Source organism: Primulina eburnea, chromosome 5, assembly GCF_022965805.1.
Source record: "Primulina eburnea isolate SZY01 chromosome 5, ASM2296580v1, whole genome shotgun sequence".
NCBI lineage: Eukaryota > Viridiplantae > Streptophyta > Magnoliopsida > Lamiales > Gesneriaceae > Primulina > Primulina eburnea.
The window spans coordinates 27,499,606-27,522,164 of NC_133105.1; the positions used below are offsets into that span (position 1 = coordinate 27,499,606).

Consider the following 22,559-nt stretch of genomic DNA (forward strand, 5'->3'; position numbering starts at 1 on the left):
AATTGGGTACGTGTCGATAGTGATAATTCACCCGGATGAAAGCTAGCGGATTCCATAGAACGTAATGCAATCGTGAACTGTTAAATAATTGAGGATACTTGATTACTGCATGTTTATGATTAGTATTAATATAGCTCGACAGAGTATATTAATTAGTCTAGGGAATTCCGTCGAATGCACGAGTAAAAGTCGAGTATAATTATTTGAACACGAGCGGTAGGTGAACTGATAATTCCCAACAAATTCGCTTCTCATTTGATTTACATCCAATTTAATCATTGATTTCTTGATTATTTGTTCTTGCATTTTAATCATTTTAGTTATTAAATTCACTTTAGTTTAATCACCAACTCAATCTATCGTTGCTAAAGAAATTGAAGTGAAAATAAGAATAGTGTAACGCAGTCCTTGTGGATCGATACTCGTATTCACTTACGTTTATTATAACTTGACTATCGTGCACTTGCGATATTTTAAATCGAGCTTTCATTTATAAAACAAATTTTGGAACTATTCGCTGTGCAAGTTTTGCTCGATCAGCTATACTGGAGAAATCTCGGATAAAACGTCGATAATACCCGGCTAGACCCATGAAACTGCGTATCTCAGGCACAGAAGTCGGTCTCGGCCAACTGATCACAACCTCAACTTTACTCGGATCTACCGCAATACCCTCTCCAGATATAATATGCCCCAAGAAGACAACCTGTCGCAACCAGAATTCACACTTGGACAGTTTGGCATACAACTGCTCATTTCTCAAAGTCTTCAATACAATCCTCAGGTGATCTGCATGCTCAGTCAAACTCTTCGAATACACCAAAATATCATCGATAAACACAATTACAAACTCATCTAAATATCTCTGAAAAATGCGGTTCATCAAACTCATAAACACCGCTGGTGCATTCGTCAAACCGAAAGGCATAACAACAAACTCGTAATGTCCATACCTGGTTCGGAATGCAGTCTTCGGAATATCAACGTCTCTAACTCGGAGCTGATGATAACCTGATCTCAAATCAATCTTCGAGTATACCGAAGATCCCTGTAACTGATCAAACAGATCGTCGATGCGAGGCAGAGGATATTTGTTCTTCACTGTTGCCTTCTTCAGCTGCCTATAATCAATACACAGTCGCATCGAACCATCTTTCTTTCTAACGAAAAGCACCGGAGCACCCCAAGGTGATACACTGGGTCTGATATATCCCTTGGACAGAAGATCCTCCAACTCTGCTTTCAACTCTTTCAGCTCTATCGGTGCCATCCTATATGGAGCTCTCGAGATAGGAACACTGCCTGGCACAAGATCAATGCTGAAATCAACCTCTCGAACTGGAGGCAACCCTGGAATCTCATCAGGAAAAACATCTGCAAACTCGCAAACCACTGGCAAATCTGCCAATGCTGGGCTCGACTTCAGTAAATCTACTGAATATACCAGAAAGCCCTCTGCTCCTCTCTGAAGCAGTCTACTCATAGTCAGAGCAGATACTAAGGGAATCCGAGATCTGGAACCCTTGCCGTAGAATTTCCACTCATCTGTCATCTCGGGTCTGAATCTGACAATCTTGTGGAAACAATCTACAGTGGCCCTGTACTTGGTTAACATGTCTATACCAACTATACAGTCAAAATCAGCTAAACCAAGTACTACACAATCAAGATCAATCTCATGCCCCTCAAACTGAAGCATACAGTGTCTAACAGTAGTCACAGATATCAAACCACTTCCCAACGGAGAAGCTATAGACACTACTGTCGACAACGACTCAACAGGCAATGAATGTCTCAATGCAAAATGTTCAGATATAAATGTATGAGATGCACCTGTGTCAATCAACACATATGCAGGATAACCGCAAAGAAAACAGCTACCTGCAATGACGTCATCTGGCGCCTCCTGCGCCTGCTCCTCTGTCAGGGCAAAGACACGTGCCTGCTGTCGGGGAGGCTGACTCACAGTCTGACTACCTCCTGGTCTCTGCTGGGTCGGTGTAGAGGGTGTCTGAAAGGAGTGTACAGAAGATGCCTGTCTCTCCATCCGTGGCGCTGGTGCTGATGATCCGGTGCTCTGGAATCGTTGTGCACCTCTCTGGGGACAAACTCTAGCGAAATGTCCCTGTTGCCTACAGATGTTGCAGCGTCCCATAACTCCTTGACACTGCTTCGTCGCATGTCGTCCTCCACACGAGCTACAGTATACGCCACTATAATCTGACCCCTGACCTCTCTGTCGAGATCCACTCGAACTCGATGAACTACTCCCAGATTTCTTAAACTGTTTGCCTTTAGCCTTCAGAAATTCCTTCTTACCACTACCACTAGCTCCGCTGTCAAAACGAGGAGGAGGTGGTGGAAACTGTACGGTAGTAGGCTGTGGCGGTCTCTGCCCCTGAACACCGTAGGAAGCCCCTCGCTGCCTGATCAAGCCAGCCTCGGCTCCCTTCGCTCGGTTCAGTGCCTCCGAAAAAGTACTAGGCCGGCCCGTGTTCACCAGGGTAAAGACATCGGGGTTCAGCCCGTTGATAAACTGATCAGCCACTGCCTCGTCGTTCCCTGCTACATGCGGTGCAAATCGTAGCAATGCAGAGAATTTAGCAACATACTCCTCGATGTTCCACTGTCCCTGCTACAAATTCGCAAATTCAGCTCCTTTATCTTTTCGGTAGGAGACGGGGAAGAAGCACTGATAGAACTCATCCTTGAAGACTTTCCATGTGATATCAATGCCTCGGTGCTCCAAGGCTCTCTTCGTAGTCAACCACCAGCTCTTGGCAACCTCCTGCATCTGATGCCCTATCAGTTTCACACGTCGCTCATCAGTATATGCCAAAGACTCAAACAACATCTCGATATCATCAAGCCAGCTCTCGCACTCTACTGCACTCTCTGTGCCCTTCAGGGTAGGCGGATGAAAAGACTGAAATCTCTTCAATAAGGTCTCCATCGGCGTAGCGGTAACATCCATCTGTGCACCGGACGTGCTACCCTGCTCTGGCTGTGGCACTCGTCTAGGCGGCATAAATCTGATTATCAAACTGATTAATACATAATCAATATCATCTGTCTCAGCCCTCCTCTGATCATATACCTCTGATCGAGAATCGGTTCTGATTCAGGCTTGACAAGTATATGCTGTAAATCAATTCAGATAATACAACACAACATATAATAGGGAAAGCAATAATCATGCTAGCATCTCAAAAGCAAGGAAGATGACTCGATCTACCCCGCTCATTCTATTCTATCTCAGTCTACAGAACCTACTGCTCTGATACCACCTGTTGTGGGGACCCGGGCTCTAACTCTATTCTTTTGGGATTTAATTGGATCTTTGTTCGAAAATGTGGGTCAAAATTTTGCTTTTAACATTAATTTAAATGTATTAACGAAATCATCACATGTCTCAATAGAAATTAAACAACGTAATGTACATACAAGTCTGTGCGTACAAACATACACTAGTGTTCAATAACAACTACAAACATAAGTGCTACAAGTCCAGTAGGAAACACTAGGAATCCTCCACGCCCGAGATCTCCACGCTATCAACTCTCTCTTCCTCGTCGTGACCCTGATCCTGCCCCACCTGTTGCCATGCACACATACAGACACGACAACAGCCGGATAACTCCGGTGAGAACATATCCCAGTATAAAACATGGATGCATGCAATGTCATAATCATGTACAAAAGCATAGAATATATCAAGTAACATGAATAAAATCTAAACATGTAGAAGAATACAAATCTGTATTCAACATTTAAATCTTGACTCGACTCATTTCTAATCTAGGGATCCCGGTGTGAATAAGACGGTCTGTCACCTACCCAACCACTCGGGGCAACGGTACGTCTTATTCCTAGACTTCGGTCAACTCTGTATCGAGGGTCTACACATATAACAAATCTGCTCCTATGCGTCGATACACCGAAACGTCTAGTTTTGGCAAGTCTGCCAATATCTCCTATCTCAGGACTCGAATCTAAATCAATAAACAAAACATTACATAATCAAATGTAATAACAATCTAGTATGTGATTTAGGGAAACTCGTATCAAATCTGAATCGAGTTGTGCAATCCCGTGACCACATGAATTATACCTTTCTTGTCGCACTGTCTGTCAAGATCTCGAATCAAATGTCAAACCTGTCACTTCAAATCTGAAATGGCAATATACAAATGTTCTATATCAAAACACCACTCAAGCAAGTCTTGGAATAATCAATAACCAGTCTCGGTACAAATTGACGGCATAACGGCGTAATCTCGCAATACCGATCAACTCCAACAATAATACACAATCATAATTCATTCCTAATCTCATCAACACATCCATATATATTCTGAAATCTGCATATACTCGATCCATGTATGCTGGAAAATCGAACCCATAGCATATGACATCCATAATTCGATTCGGTAGTGAATATATCAAGCTCATACTATCAAGAACACATATCTTCAACAAAATCATAAATTCTCCAACACATATGTTTCGAACCATGCTGAAAATGTATAATACTTACATCCTTAGCTAGTTTTTGTTGCAAGGATCACGAATCCGGCCTCGGAATTAAAATCGGATGAACAAATCTTGCACAAGCTCAATTTAAAGCCATGAAGAACTTGAGGAATTTAGAGGGGAGTTCTCGGTTCTTGCCTTCTGAAGATGATGAAATGAAGTGTCAATGCAAGGTATTTATATAGCATGCCATGTGTCAACACGAAATTCAAAAGTGGCAATCTCGCATGCAGACCGCGGGTGCGGTAACTCAGGAGCGCGGGTGCGCTGTGTTCACGGCGACATTTTATTTCCTGAAATTCAATGACCGCGGGTGCGGTCCTTACATGACCGCGGGTGCGGTCTCACACCGCTGGTGCGGTCTTGCTAACACCGCAGGTGCGGTGTCTGTTCGCACAAATTCACCAATTTCTGTCCTCTACACCGCGGGTGCGGTAGTCTTAGCACCGCGGGGGCGGTGTGGCTTCGGCCATGCTTCAAAAATTCCACTCTAAATATCATGCATTCTCATGGTTTCAAGTCTCACATCGATGACAACGGATAATTCTCGAGCCTTACACTTAGCTTGTCTACAAGTTATACACTTCTCACAAACACGCTCAACGTCACGTTTCATGTGTGGCCAGTAGAAATGTTCATGCAATGCACTCAAAGTTTTAGCCACACCAAAATGTCCCATCAAGCCACCCCCATGTGCCTCCCTAACAAGTAACTCACGAAGAGATGATCTAGGGATGCACAATCTGTCCTCTCTAAACAAGAAACCCTTATGCAAGTAGAATTTACCATGTGGACCATGCATACAAGTTTCAAACACTTCTTTAAAATCATCATCTAGCACATACAATTCTTTAACAAGCTCAAACCCCAAGATTTTAGATTCCAAAGTAGAGAAAAGCACATACCTCCGTGATAGTGCGTCGGCCACTATGTTTTCCTTACCTTGCTTATACTTGATCATGTAGGGGAATGTCTCTATGAACGCCACCCACTTAGCATGCCGCTTGTTCAGCTTTTGTTGCCCCTTGAGGTGCTTTAGAGACTCATGGTCCGTATGAATCACAAACTCTTTAGGCCTCAAGTAATGCTGCCACGTCTCGAGAGTCCTCACAAGTGCATAGAACTCCTTGTTATACGTGGGATATTTCATCGCTGCCCCATTGAGCTTCTCACTAAAGTACGCCACCGGCCTTCCTCCTTGCATCAACACGCCACCAATACCTACACCTGACGCATCACATTCAATTTCAAAGGTGTTAGCAAAATCGGGTAAAACAAGTAATGGAGCATTAATCAATTTTTGCTTAATGAGATTAAAGGACTTCTCTTGCTCGTGGAAGAAAAGAAGGGAAACATCAAGAACCCTTCATGTTTCCCTACAGAATCTTCCTGCTCGTGGCTTTTGAGCAAAAGACTATTTCTGGAAAACATTTCAGATTATTTATGTTACCTTTGGATCGATTCCATAGAGACTGCAATGTTGATCTTTTTTTTTTGGAACTCCTGAGGGGAAATTTTGTGCTGCTTCTGTTATCCATACAAGTATGTCACAAGTGATGCCTGGATAACATCCCATGTTGTGGGGACCCGGGCTCTAACTCAATTCTTTTTGGGATTTAATTGGATCTTTGCTCGAAAATGTGGGTCAAAAATTTGCTTTTAACATTAATTCAAATGTATAATTAAAGCATATCATGTCTTTATATTAATTAAACAACATAATGTACATACATGTCTATTTTGTACAATCATGCACTAGTGTTTAAAAGTTTCAGTACAAGTCTAGTACAAACAACTAGTAAGCTGCAACGCCCGAGATCTCCACGCTATCAACAATCTCTCATCTTCCTCGTGACCCAGATCCTGCCCCACCTGTTGCCATGCACACATACAGACACGACAACAGCCAGATAACTCCGGTGAGAACAAATCCCAGTATAAAACATGGATGCATGCAATGTCATAAATCATGTACAAAAGCATAGCATATATCATTAAACATGAATCAACATCTAACATGTAAAAGAATACAAATCTGTATTCAACATCTAGTTCTTGACTCGATTCATTTCTATTCTAGGGATCCCGGTGTGAATAAGACGGTCTGTCACCTACCCAACCACTCGGGACGACGGTACGTCTTATTCCTAGACTTCGGTCAACTCTGTATCGAGGGTCTGCACATAGAGCAAATCTACTCCTATGTGTCGATACACCGAAACGTCTAGTTTTGGCCAATCTGCCAATATCTCCTATCTCAGGACTCGAATATAAATCAATAAACAAGACATTACATAATCAATGTAATAACAATCTAGTATGTGATTTAGGGAAACTCGTATCAAATCTGAATCGAGTTGTGCAATCCCATGACCACATGAATTATACCTTTCGTCGCACAATGTCTGTCGAGATCTTGAATTCGGAATGTCGAGTCTGACAATAACCAATACAAATCTGAAATGGCATAATCAATGTGCACTTCATCAATATAAGTTTCAAGCAATTCAATATACACGCTGAAATCGGTTTCAATACAATTCGACGGCGTAACGGCGTAATTCTTCGATACCGCTCAACCCAATCTCAACATAACAATATCAAAATCAGCTACACTAACTCATAATCTCATCCAACACAATATGTATACTGAAATCTTCACAATTTCGCTACATTACATGCTGGAAATTCAAAGCAAGCTCATACGATATCTGAAAATCATTCCGATTGCATTTCTATCATGTGCAACATATCAAGAACACATTTCTCAATTTAAATCATAATTTCTCCAACATCCAAAATCTGAATCATGTTGAAATGTAAAGAAACTTACATCCTTTGATAACCCTTGTTGCAAGGATCACAAATCCGGACTCGAAATTAAAATCGAATGGCTAGTTGTTGCATAATCTCAATTCTAATAGGAAGAAGGTGTAAAGGAAACAAGGCATGCTCTCGGTTCTCTCCTTTTCTCTGAATGAAGAATGAAGATTCAGCAGCTTCATATATATATACATGCCATGTGTCAAGCCAAGAAACAAAGGTGGCATTTTGCATGCAGCACCGCGGGTGCGGTGTCTCAAGAGCGCGGGTGCACTGTGCTCACGGCGAGTTCATCTAAAAGTGCAGCACCTAGACCGCGGGTGCGGTCCCTGCATGACCGCGGGTGCGGTCTTGCTTGCACCGCGGGTGCGGTCTTGCTTCGCACAAATCCACTAATTTCCTCTCAATACACCGCGGGTGCGGTCCTTCCTGTACCGCAGGGTGCGGTGTGGCTTCGGCCAAGCTTCACAATTCTGATTTAAATGTCATGCATTCTTACCTCTACAAGTCTAACATCAATGCCAGTTGATAATTCTCGAGCCTTACATTTCTCCCCCTCTTAGACAGGAGTTCGTCCTCGAACTCGTAAGCAAATAATCATGCAAGTATATACAACACAGTATAATCAAAATTGAAAGGAAGACTCACATCATATGAATAGCTCGGGATGTTTCTGCTTCATATCAGACTCTGTCTCCCAAGTTTCTTCCTCAATGCCATGACGACTCCATTGAACCTTTACAAGCGGAATGGTCTTGGTTCTAAGCTGTTTCTCTTTCCGATCAAGAATCTGTATCGGTTGTTCAATATAGCTCAAAGTCTGATCTAACTCTACTTCGTCAGGCTGAATGACATGAGAATCATCCGGCATGTATCTGCGCAACATTGATACATGAAAAACATCATGTATCCCCGACAAAGAAGGAGGAAGAGCAAGTCTGTATGCTCTATCGCCAATCTTCTCAAGAATTTCATACGGACCGACGTATCTAGGAGACAACTTTCCTCGCTTGCCAAATCTGACAATGCCTCTGAAAGGTGAAATCTTCAAAAATACTCTGTCTCCCTGTTCAAATATCAACGGTCTGCAGTCTGATATTGGCGTATTTCGCTTGCCTATCCTGCGCCGTCTTCATTCGCTTCTGAATGATCTTCACTTTCTCGGTCATCTCACGAATCATATCAGGCCCCAACTCTGGTACCTCAGAGATATCATCCCAGTACAACGGAGATCTGCACTTCTTTCCGTATAAAGCTTCGAACGGTGCCATCTCAATACTAGTCTGATAGCTGTTGTTGTATGAAAACTCACACAACGACAATGAATCTTGCCAACTAGTACCAAAGTCTAGTACTACAGCTCTCAGCATGTCCTCTAAAGTCTGGATAGTCCGCTCTGACTGTCCGTCTGTCTGAGGATGATAAGCAGTGCTCAGGTGCAAAGTCGTACCCAAAGCCTGCTGTAAACTGTGCCAAAAGTGAGAAGTAAATCGTGGATCACGATCTGATACGATTGACTTCGGCACACCGTGCAATCTGACGACCTCTCTGACATACAACTCTGCCATCTGATCGTGTCGATAGGTCATTCTGTACGGAATAAAGCACGCTGACTTGGTCAGTCTGTCTATCACAACCCAAATTGCGTCACAGCCCCGCGAAGATCGAGGTAACTTCGTCACGAAATCCATGGAAATGTGATCCCATTTCCATTCAGGAATAGGACAAACTCTGAAGTAAACCTCCGGGCTTCTTTCTTTCTGCCTTCACCTGCTGGCAATTCAGGCACTTAGACACAAATTCTGCAATGTCTGTCTTCATCTGCTTCCACCAGAATTGCGTCTTCAAATCATTGTACATCTTCCTGCCACCAGGATGAATGCTGAACCGACTACAATGTGCCTCTGACATGATCTGTCGTCTCAAATCTGAAACTTCTGGCACTACTAGACGGTTATTCACATACAAAACAGAATCTCTAACCTGATACTCTGATATATGACCAGCTCTGATCATATCAATCGATCTCTGAATGCTCGGATCAGTTTTCTGCGCCTCTTTGATCCTCAAAATCAGATCTGGCTCAATGTGAATCGCAGCAAGTCGCAACGGTCTACTCTCTGTATCAAATGTCAATCCAAACAAGCAACAATCCTCTACTAAATTCGATACACCTACTGTCGATAAGGAAAGAGCACATACCTTTCGACTCAAGGCGTCTGCCGCTGCATTCGACTTCCCTGGATAGTACTTGATCTCGCAATCAAAATCTTTCAGCAGATCAAGCCATCGTCGCTTCCTCATGTTCAACTCTGACTGAGAAAAGAGGTACTTCAGGCTCTTATGATCAGAATAAATCTCAAATTTTTCGCCATACAGATAATGACGCCAGATCTTAAGTGCAAAAACAATCGCCGCCAATTCAAGATCATGAATTGGATAACGGATCTCGTGCGGCTTCAGCTGTCTAGAGGCGTACGCTATCACGTGCCCTCGCTGCATAAGAACACATCCTAGCCCTCTGTGAGATGCGTCACAATATACAACGAACTCATCTGTACCTGAAGGAATTGTCAAGACAGGCGCACTAGTCAGCCTCTTCTTCAACTCTACAAAACTGGCTTCACAATCTTCGGACCACACAAATGGCATATTCTTCCGTGTCAACTGGGTGATAGGCTTCGCTATACTGGAGAAATCTCGGATAAAACGACGATAATACCCGGCTAGACCCATGAAACTGCGTATTTCAGGTACAGAAGTCGGTCTCGGCCAACTGATAACAGCCTCAACTTTACTCGGATCTACCGCAATACCATCTCCAGATATAATGTGCCCCAAGAAGACAACCTGTCTCAGCCAGAATTCGCACTTGGACAATTTAGCATACAATTGCTCTTTTCTCAAAGTCTTCAATACAATTCTCAGATGCTCTGCATGCTCAATCAAATTCTTCGAATATACCAAAATATCATCAATAAACACAGTTACAAAATCATCTAAATATCTCTGAAAAATACGGTTCATCAAACTCATAAATACCGCTGGTGCATTCGTCAGACCAAAAGGCATAACCACAAACTCGTAATGCCCATACCTGGTTCGGAATGCAGTCTTCGGAATATCAACGTCTCTAACTCTGAGCTGATGATACCCTGATCTCAAATCAATCTTCGAGTATACAGAAGATCCCTGTAACTGATCAAACAGATCGTCGATGCGAGGCAAAGGATACTTGTTCTTCACTGTCGCCTTGTTCAACTGTCGGTAATCAATATACAGTCGCATCGAACCATCTTTCTTTCGAACAAATAGCACCGGAGCACCCCAAGGAGATACACTGGGTCTGATATATCCCTTGGACAGAAGATCTTCCAACTGTGCTTTCAACTCTTTCAGCTCTATCGGTGCCATCCTGTACGGAGCTCTCGAAATAGGAACACTACTTGGCACAAGATCTATGCTGAAATCAACCTCTCGAACTGGAGGCAACCCCGGAATCTCATCAGGAAAAACATCTGCAAACTCGCAAACCACTGGCAGATCTGCCAATGCTGGGCTCGACTTCAGTAGGTCTACTGAATATACGAGAAAGCCCTCTACTCTCTCTGAAGCAATCTACTCATAGTCAGAGCAGATACTAAGGGAATCCGAGATCTGGAACCCTTGCCGTAGAATTTCCACTCATCTGTCATCTCGGGTCTGAATCTGACAATCTTGTGGAAACAATCTACAGTAGCCCTGTACTTGGTTAACATATCTATGCCAACTATACAATCAAAATCAGCTAAACCAAGTACTACACAATCTAGTTCAATCTCATTCCCCTCAAACTGAAGCATACAGTGTCTAACAGTAGTCACAGATATCAAACCACTTCCCAACGGAGAAGCTATAGACACTACCGTAGACATCGACTCAACAGGCAATGAATGTCTCAATGCAAAATGCTCAGATATAAATGTGTGGGATGCACCTGTGTCTATCAACACATATGCAGGATAACAGCAAAGAGAACAGTTACCTGCAATGACGTCATCTGGTGCCTCCTGTGCCTGCTCCTCTGTCAAAGCAAACACCCTAGCCTGCTGCCTGGGAGGTTGACTCACGGTCTGACTACCTCCTGGTCTCTGCTGGGTCTGTGTAGATGGTGGCTGGAAGGAGTGTACAGAGGATGCCTGTCTCTCCATCTGTGGCACTGGTGCTGATGATCCTGTACTCTGGAATCGTTGTGCACCTCTCTGGGGACAAACTCTGGCGAAGTGTCCCTGTTGCCTACAGATGTTGCAGTGTCCCATAACTCCTTGACATTGCTCCGTGGCATGTCGTCCTCCACACGAGCTGCAATACACGCCACTATAATCTGACCCCTGACCTCTCTGTCGAGATCCACTCGAACTCGATGAACTACTCCCAGATTTCTTAAACTGCTTGCCTTTAGCCTTCAGAAATTCCTTCTTGCCACTACCACTAGCTCCACTGTCAAAGCGAGGAGGAAGTGGTGGAAACTGAACGGAGGTAGGCTGTGGCTGTCTCTGCCCCTGAACACCGTAAGAAACGCCTCGCTGCCTGATCAAGCCAGCCTCTGCTCTCTTAGCTCTGTTCAGTGCCTCTGAAAAAGTATTAAGCCGTCCCGTGTTCACCAAAGTAAAGAGATCTGGATTCAGCCCGTTGATGAACTGATCGGCCACTGCCTCGTCGTTCCCTGCTACATGCGGTGCAAATCGTAGCAATGCAGAAAATTTAGCAACATACTCCTCGATGTTCCATTGTCCCTGCTTCAAATTCGCAAATTCAGCCCCTTTATCTTTCCGGTAGGAGACGGGGAAGAAGTGCTGATAGAACTCATCCTTGAAGACTTTCCACGTGATGTCAATGCCTCGGTGCTCCAAGGCTCTCTTCGTAGTCAACCACCAGCTCTTGGCAACCTCTTGCATCTGATGCCCTATCAATTTCACACGTCGCTCATCAGTATATGCTAAAGACTCAAACAACATCTCGATATCATCAAGCCAGCTCTCGCACTCTACTGCACTCTCTGTGCCCTTCAGCGTAGGAGGATGGAAAGACTGAAATCTCTTCAATAAGGTCTCCATCGGCGTAGCGGTAACATCCATCTGTGCACCGGATGTGCTACCCTGCTCTGGCACCTGACCTGCTACCGGCTGTGGTATACGTCTAGGCGGCATAAATCTGATTACCAAACTGATTAGTACACTATCAATATCATCTATCTCAGCCCTCCTCTGATCATAACCTCTGATCGAGAATCGGTTCTGATTCAGGCTTGAAATGCTATAAATCAATTCAGATAATACAACAACATATAATAGGGAAAGCAGTAAATCATGCTATCACATCAAAAGCAAGGAAGATGACTCGATCTACCCCGCTTATTCTATTCTATCTCACTCTACAGAACCTACGGCTCTGATACCACCTGTTGTGGGGACCCGGGCTCTAACTCAATTCTTTTTGGGATTTAATTGGATCTTTGCTCGAAAATGTGGGTCAAAAATTTGCTTTTAACATTAATTCAAATGTATAATTAAAGCATATCATGTCTTTATATTAATTAAACAACATAATGTACATACATGTCTATTTTGTACAATCATGCACTAGTGTTTAAAAGTTTCAGTACAAGTCTAGTACAAACAACTAGTAAGCTGCAACGCCCGAGATCTCCACGCTATCAACAATCTCTCATCTTCCTCGTGACCCAGATCCTGCCCCACCTGTTGCCATGCACACATACAGACACGACAACAGCCGGATAACTCCGGTGAGAACAAATCCTAGTATAAAACATGGATGCATGCAATGTCATAAATCATGTACAAAAGCATAGCATATATCATTAAACATGAATCAACATCTAACATGTAAAAGAATACAAATCTGTATTCAACATCTAGTTCTTGACTCGATTCATTTCTATTCTAGGGATCCCGGTGTGAATAAGACGGTCTGTCACCTACCCAACCACTCGGGGCGACGGTACGTCTTATTCCTAGACTTCGGTCAACTCTGTATCGAGGGTCTGCACATAGAGCAAATCTACTCCTATGTGTCGATACACCGAAACGTCTAGTTTTGGCCAATCTGCCAATATCTCCTATCTCAGGACTCGAATATAAATCAATAAACAAGACATTACATAATCAATGTAATAGCAATCTAGTATGTGATTTAGGGAAACTCGTATCAAATCTGAATCGAGTTGTGCAATCCCGTGATCACATGAATTATACCTTTCGTCGCACAATGTCTGTCGAGATCTTGAATTCGGAATGTCGAGTCTGACAATAACCAATACAAATCTGAAATGGCATAATCAATGTGCACTTCATCAATATAAGTTTCAAGCAATTCAATATACAAGCTGAAATCGGTTTCAATACAATTCGACGGCGTAACGGCGTAATTCTTCGATACCGCTCAACCCAATCTCAACATAACAATATCAAAATCAGCTACACTAACTCATAATCTCATCCAACACAATATGTATACTGAAATCTGCACAATTTCGCTACATTACATGCTGGAAATTCAAAGCAAGCTCATACGATATCTGAAAATCATTCCGATTGCATTTCTATCATGTGCAACATATCAAGAACACATTTCTCAATTTAAATCATAATTTCTCCAACATCCAAAATCTGAATCATGTTGAAATGTAAAGAAACTTACATCCTTTGATAACCCTTGTTGCAAGGATCACAAATCCGGACTCGAAATTAAAATCGAATGGTTAGTTGTTGCATAATCTCAATTCTAATATGAAGAAGGTGTAAAGGAAACAAGGCATGCTCTCGGTTCTCTCCTTTTCTCTGAATGAAGAATGAAGATTCAGCAGCTTCATATATATATACATGCCATGTGTCAAGGCAAGAAACAAAGGTGGCATTTTTGCATGCAGCACCGCGGGTGCGGTGTCTCAAGAGCGCGAGTGCGCTGTGCTCACGGCGAGTTCATCTAAAAGTGCAGCACCTAGACCGCGGGTGCGGTCCCTGCATGACCGCGGGTGCGGTCTCACCACCGCGGGTGCGGTCTTGCTTGCACCGCGGGTGCGGTCTTGCTTCGCACAAATCCACTAATTTCCTCTCAATACACCTGCGGGTGCGGTCCTTCCTGTACCGCGGGTGCGGTGTGGCTTCAGGCCAAGCTTCACAATTCTGATTTAAATGTCATGCATTCTTACCTCTACAAGTCTAACATCAATGCTAGTTGATAATTCTCGAGCCTTACACATGCCATGTGTAAAATAGGGATGTGCACCAAACATGGGTCGAGAGAGGGAACACGAGCTATGTATCGAGGATTTAAGAGATGAAATATGCGGTATGGTGAAGCCATTGGATCCTTTGATGATCTCATTGACCGATCTTTTGGCTTGTAAACCAGGTGGCATGGAAGCAAGCATGTTAATAGACGTGCATGGCTTCTGGGCCCATGACAATAGAGAAAGCCTTCTGCAAGAAGAGGAAGATCCAGAAGAGGAACCGCAGGGTTGAGTTCTTAGCAACAACTCTTGGTATACGTTTACTAAAATTGGAGATGAAATTATGTGGATTCTAGCAGTACTAAAGCATGTATTGTTATTATTTTGAGCTATATTCACTGAATTGCCAAGGGTAAGGTTTGTAGGGTTCCATTTCCCCCTCTTTTTTCCTCATATCGTCTTGTTTCTAGCTTCATGACAAGAAGGGCGTCAGGAACAATATTGTTCAATTAAGATAGTGTTAGAGAATGGACATTTTTTAAGACAATACAACATACTCTTTCAAAATACAACACTCTTTTGCAAGATTGATTTATTGGGCAAGTCTTCGCTAATTTAAGCTTGATTGTGTGGATTTTTTTTTACCTTTTCATTTTGTGTTTTGCAAATAAAATTCACATTCTTCAATATATGTCATGCTTCTTTCTATGTTCTTTTTTTAAAAAAACTAAATATATCATTTTGAGGCCCCCGTAAAAGTTAAAATAATAGAAATTGTTTGTTTTTTCATTATTATATCAACCCCGCCAACTCCAATTGCGGATTGTTGTACAAATGAAATTATGGCACCCAATATTGTTATATTTAACAAATTCAAGGACTAAATGGTACTTAAAAAATCACTCCAAAAAATTTAAAAAAAGAAAAGAAAAATAAAAAGAAAGGAGTTCAATAGACTCTTAAAGGATGATTGTTTTACAAGTTAATAGTTACCTTTATGATTTTGCGGCTGTTAAAAAATACACACCAATTTTTTTTTACATTCTAATGAAAGTTTGTATCATTTCTAGAAAATATCCTATTATTATTCTGGGAGACCAAATATACTATACTTTAAAATAACATTACATATACATACATACACCTGTTTGGAGATCATGGGCAAGGCTTGGGTAATGTGTTATCATAACTTTTAGTAATTATAAGTTTCTTCCAAATATAATAAATAATTAATTTCGTTAAAAGTTTTAATTTTGTGCATTGTATTACTATTACTATTATTTAAACAACATAATGATGTATTGTGGTCATGATATAGTCTCTTGGAAACGAAATTTCAAAATCGAAAAAAAAACAACTTAATAATGAGTAATTAATTAATACTTTTGAAAAATGATAAAGATAGGTTAGGGCCTTTAAGCTTGCCTACCCTAACTTGGGGTGCTACTTTTGCAAAAGGTGCTTTGAATGAAAATATAAAAATGGTTTAAAACATAATTTTAAAAGTTCATTGGGTAAATGGTTAGTGAGTCAAACCATATGGAGGCAAGCTAAAATAGTTTTGATAAAGTTTTTTTTAATAGGTGTTGAGTTTGTGAAGTTTGTGAAAGTTTGATTAATAGTTATGAATTCGATTTCTCGTATCAAATGATTCATAATGAATTAACAATTTAAATTAATCATGTTTAGATCTTCTTCATCCCATCTATGAGATTGACATAAATTAAAATTAATATACTTTTTTAGTGATATCTTTATTGCTATCATATGGGATAAAAATATTGTACAAGATGTAATATATTTAAATATAATTCATCCCATAGATGAGATATGCAGTTTGATTTAAGTTTTAGCACATCATATTAGTACATATATATTTTGAATTTTATTTGAAAATCATATGAGTAGGGTTATTCTGGTAATTCACAAAGCATCTAGTTTGACAAACCAAACTTTGTCCTCGGAAGGTTGATATTTTGCTAAACGTGGTTTTTTCTTATTTGTGGGTTTTTTCTCGATATTTATCTACTTTGGTTCTGTTTTTTTTTGTTTACCAGTTGTAAGTTATTTTTCTATGATAGTATGTACCTATACATGCTTGCAAAATACAGTTAATTGAATTTTTGGTATGATTATTTATATGCGAGAAGAGAAATGGAGCATGAGATGAGTTTTAATTTCTGCAAGATAGTGAGGAGTCGTAATTCTTTACACCTGGGGAAAATTATTAGTATTAATACGTATAAGGTGTGATTCCTTAACTTGAAACTTAGATGCACATATCTGATTTCATTTTAACTAGTTTTCTTTAATCGGAACATGCAGTTAAATGTTTTACTAGTTTTCTACAATCGCGGTTTGCACCGATTTGGATCTGGGGCATGATATTCATCCTTTTCTACCATGATTAGTTCCTTGGGATATAGTTTCTCCTTTTTGTTCTTGCACTTGGTTGACTATAGTTTCAATTTTTGTGCTTTTTCATAGTTGTTTCCAAATAATTGTCCTACTTGTAGAAAATAGTTGTTTTCGTGGTCCTTGAAGAAATTTTGACGAAGAGATCACTTTCGAGTGCTTTATACATGGAACGTGTGCAGTTAAATGTTTTGGTAGCATTTAATACTTCGAACAAACAATTTCTCGTAAATGAGCTGGTGCATTAACTACTGTGGTTGCATGCGAGACACGCTTTAATTATTCTTTATGACATGTCTTTATTATGAAATGACTCGTATGTTAGTTTGTTTTGGAAACTAAGGATAAAATGGGTAACCTTGAGTTCTATTCCTATCCAATACTTCCATTTTGAAGCTCTGAAACAATATGTCTTTGGAGTGAGAATTTACGGAAGCATCATTGGCCTGGCCTTGGGAACTTTGTGGTTAGTTTTTCTTTGATTTTAAGTTCTATAATACATATTTTGTTGTGAAGCATGAGATGCGAACTGAGATTTAGAAATGTCGAGGTCTCTCGTTCTTTACATTCTAGTTTTCCAGAAAAGCGAGCATGTTCCACAGGTTGCAAATCGTAACACTATTTTATTCTTCATCTTTTCCTTGGTTGTAGGGATGTGTATATTTTCTTGAGAGGGTGTGCATATGTGTGTTTAATTCTACCTTATTTTACCCATTTGAATTTGCCAATGTATATGAGATAAGATACATAAATATAACCACATATTCTATAATTGAAAATTTTAGTTTCCATTTTTCTATTAAGATTTGGCACCACGTTTGGATTCCATCACAAACGAATTTTTCGTTTTAGTCATTCGGTTTAAAAGTTATGCAGTACAAAAGTACGTTGTTTATCCATGTCTTGCAGCTTTATAATGTTTATCATGTGGAGGGTTCATGTTTGTTTTTATCGTATTTCTTTGCTTCAGGGGCATTGTCTTTGTTTCAAGCACTTTTCATGCTTTGTCTCTTGATAGCATAATAACTTTATAGTTTTTATCATGTGGAGGGTTTATGTTGGTTTTTATCGTAATTATGTGCTTCAGGGGCATTGTCTTTGTTTCAAGCACTTTTCATGCTTTGTCTCTTAATAGCATTATAAAATTATTCTGTGGCTAATCTTGATTATTCGATATTGGAGACACGCGTGTCCTGTGTTGTGAAGGTATTGTGATGCTGAACCTTGATTATAAAAGCCGTCAATCAGAAATTCAATTCTTAAATTTTTAAAAATTTGGAGTGTCGTTCTTATCATGTGTTACTGGTGATTTTAGGGAGTTTGAGGAGTAAAAGATTTCCGAAGATTATAATTTGTAATGGAGCAAAAAGGAAATGGACAGTCGCCGGGTATTGGGGCGGTGGGCAGCTCTGCTCAGATGCCATATGGCATGATGTCATATCCGGCCAACCAAATGGTTGGAACCTCTTCTCCAACATCGGTTGGATCGATTCAGTCGTCCCAAGCTGGTTGTATTTCTGTTTCTCCAGCTCAGATGGCACATCATCATCTTGCCTACCAGCACATACTTCAGCAGCAGCAGCAGCAATTGCAACATCAACTCCAAAATTTTTGGGCCAGCCAATATGAAGACATTGATCAAGGTAACGGACTTTAAGAACCAAAGCCTGCCGTTGGCTAGAATCAAGAAGATAATGAAAGCTGATGAAGATGTTAGAATGATCTCAGCTGAAGCACCTGTTATCTTTGCACGAGCCTCTGAGATGTTCATCCTTGAGTTGACACTACGTGCATGGAACCACACTGAAGAGAACAAAAGGAGGACGCTCCAGAAAAATGATATTGCTGCAGCGATTACAAGGATACATATTTGATTTTTTGGTTGACATTGTACCTCGGGAGGACTTGAAAGATGAGGTTCTTGCATCAATGCCTAGAGGACCAATTCCTGTTCGAGCTCCCACTGAAGGGCTTCCTTACTATTATATGGCACCACCAGGTGGCACTCCAGAGATGTTCTTGGGGAAGCCTGTGGATCCCGCTCTTTATGGTCAACAACCTAATCCTTATATGGGTCAGCCAATGTGGCCGCAACAACCTCCGCCGCCTGCAGATTCTTAAGCAGGTTTGGTATCTACATAATTTATAGTCTGTGCACCATCTAGAAACCCAAGTTCTATTAATTGCTCTTCTTGGCTTATTTTCTTGATATTTGTTGTTATAAATTAAATTTTCCTTTATTTTTACCTTTAATCTCCATGATTGCGGCATGTCAGTTCTTTAGGACCAGGAACTGGATTGATGCTCTCCGTGTGATCAATCTTTCAGTTACAAGGTTCCATTCTTAAGATAACCTGGTTCAATGGTTTAGATTACCCGAACCTTTCTTCTATTAGTTCAAGTTGGGTAATTGATAAATTGTTTGTCATGGCCCGTTTATACACAAGACAAAATTCAGACTAGTAAATTGTCTTTCCACTTTCCAGTATAACATTATACTTTTTAATATGTCCCTATGTTACTATTACCGTTTATAGGCTTGGTACATGCTATTTATTGAATTCTGATAAATTAATACACCTTATGATTTGCAGAAGCTATTGCTGAACTGAGTTTCTTGATTTCGGTGGCTCAAGATGAGCATGTGAAGTTTGTATTCAGGCTGATGCACGACGACCTCTAGATACAGAAATGCGTGCTTAGTATTTGCTATCTATCTTGGCGGGATTGTCAGTCTACTGTTTAGCTTATGTCGAATCCTAGTTTTTTTGTATAATAATTTAACGTTGGATGTGTGGAACTTTATGGTGTTGCCTTACAATCGAACATTTTGCTTATTTTCCTGCAGTGGATCATGATCCACTGGAGCCTAATATTCAAATTTCAATGGTTGGTTATTCATAACAAGCAAAACTTGTTATGTGTTTATATTTTCGTTGTGCTTTTCTAAAAATTTATCTTATTATTAATTCGTCAATTTTTAAATTTATATAAATGAATATCTCATCTTGTTTGCACAATATTTTCTGTATTGCGGGCATGCCAGATGTAAGATGTATCAATTTGTGTAAAAATTCTAACTTCTAAAAGTTTAAATATAGGAACCGAATTTTATCGTAAGTTCTACTATCCTAAAAAATATTACGTTAAAAACAAAAGAAAATAGTCTGTAAATTGAAAAAAAAAATTATCAACTTAATTTTTGTATTAAATATGTAGGAATTTAGCAAGCATAAAAATATATTAAATTTGCAAAAAAGTTGGAAACTGGAATAAAACTGAAAAAATATCTATAATTAAAAAGTGAATTTGCTTGAACTGATGTATGTAATTTTTGTTGAGAGTTTGCAAGAGTTGTGATGTTGAGTTCTCTTCTGCGTTCCTGACGATTCTTTATTTTTTCTTTAAACTTCGGGGACTGTTCTCTCACTCTCCTTACTGCCCATGATCTTTTCCACAATCTCTTCCATTACCTACACTCTACCTGACTTACTCAAACTATTTTCTTCTCGCTATTCTCAAATTTCTGGGCTTGGACTTAAATTAATTTTTGGTACAAACAAATGTCCCTGGCATTTGGCCCATTGGACCAAAATTTCAATATTTAAATTCATATATTTTCTTCAACTCACCCACTTGCAATATGAGGTCCATTAATTAATTCAAAAGTCTATATATAAATCTATATCCACTTTACCTACTTACAACCATCATACTCATTAATTAATTCAAAAGTCTCTTATATTTTTTCTTCATCTCTTCATATTTCCTGACAAAATGGATATGTAACACATGCCAAAGTTCCATCTAATTTCCTTACTCATTTACTTTCCATTCACACACTGAAATCGTAGTTAGATCGAAGCAAGGTGATCTCTGTGTATTATGTTGCCAGAACTTCGTCGGAAAGCTCACCAGAGAAGCTTAAATGCTGACTGGAAGATGGCTGAAAACAAAGGAAAAACACGGACTTCAACTATGAACACTAATCCACAAAGAGCAGCCAAGAATCGGAGCCAGAATTTTACCTGAAAACGAAGGAGAAGTGGCGTGTAGAACCAGCCATAATAACAGTTTCCATCTAGTTGAATCATTGCTTAAAAATTCTGATTTATGACTTGAATCGAAGCTTAGGATATTAGGAACACAACCCTTCAAGAATTTTTGAGTTTCGACATCAGACGAAGAAGTTATGACGATTCTACGACAGCTGCTACAGTGGTGACTGGAATTTGGGGTTCGAAATGGTTTCTTCGTTTTTCTTTCTTCTTCCTTCTTCCTTCTATCTCTATATAAGGTAAGTTTGGGAGTGTATGTATATGTATATAATATAAAGCAATTTAATTTAAAAGAATAGTAACTCATGCCCTTTTTTATCCCGGTTTGCATTTATTTAGCTCTCGTGTATTATTTAAACTTCAGATATATTTTATATCCTATTAACTACGATATTCTAAAATACATATTTTTAACAAACTTTCAAAATTTATTTGACATAAATAATTATCATAATTTACAACTCAATAATTATTTTAATTATGCCAAATTAGCGGATAATATATTTTAGGGCCTTACAATTCCTTTCATTATGGCATTCATCACCTGAAACTTTTCCAACGTCAAAGAGGCAAAGGAACCAGCCTTGGCCAAGATGCCCTCGGTAGCAATATCTGTCAGCAACTGATATTCTGGCTTCAGTTCTCTTTTGGCATCTGAAACTTTAATCGGTTGCCCACTTGTAGAAAGAAGGATTTTCATTTCTTCAATGTCAGTAGTAGCCACTTCAGAAAAGCTTGAGATTCCTTCATCTGGTAGTTGAAAGAGATTGCTGAGAAATGCTTCATCAATAATCATCGAGTGATTGTTGACTATCATTTGAATCTTCACATCATTAGATACAGAGCTGGACTCGTATATAGATAGTAGCTGTTGGAAACTTAATTCCGGCGTTTGACAAAAGATTTACCAACTGAATCTAGCAACTGAATACGACTAACTGATCGACGTAACTGAACACGTCATCAGTCAACTGATCGCTACAACTGAAGTTTATTCTATCGTCAACTGATCCTTTACCAGCTGATCTCTCAGCAGTACACGTCATCAGTTGAAAGCGACAACCGACAAATAGTACAACTATCTGCAACTGGTCGTGGCTCGCTGCATTTCAGAATGAACAGTGTACGATTGTCGGAGAATATCGACGTGGCAATCAACGGTTAGAATATTCAAATATCTTTAATGTTACCATTGAGAAGGAAGCCTATAAATAGTCGAAGACAGCAACTGAAGAACCACCGACTTTCAGTTATCTCATCTTACTTGCTGTTACGCTGCAAAAATATCTACTCGCATTCAGAAATTGAAGCTCACGCTTATCAGTTATATCAGTAGTATTCAAGACTACGTTCTCGAGCTTACATAACACTTTATAATCAATTGATAGATTTTCTAAGTTGTGCTAAGATCAGTTACGATCTGTAAAATTGTTGTATACTAAGAGTTTCAGTATTGACAAAGTGATAAGTCCAAACTGAAGTTGGTCAGTACACTATTT

At 40.0% G+C, this 22,559-nt stretch overlaps 1 pseudogene; it reads left to right on the forward strand.

Moving 5' to 3' along the window:
- The first annotated feature begins 18,359 nt into the window (after positions 1–18,359).
- LOC140833156 (nuclear transcription factor Y subunit C-3-like) lies at positions 18,360–19,899 on the forward strand (annotated as a pseudogene).
- The last annotated feature ends 2,660 nt before the right edge of the window (positions 19,900–22,559 follow it).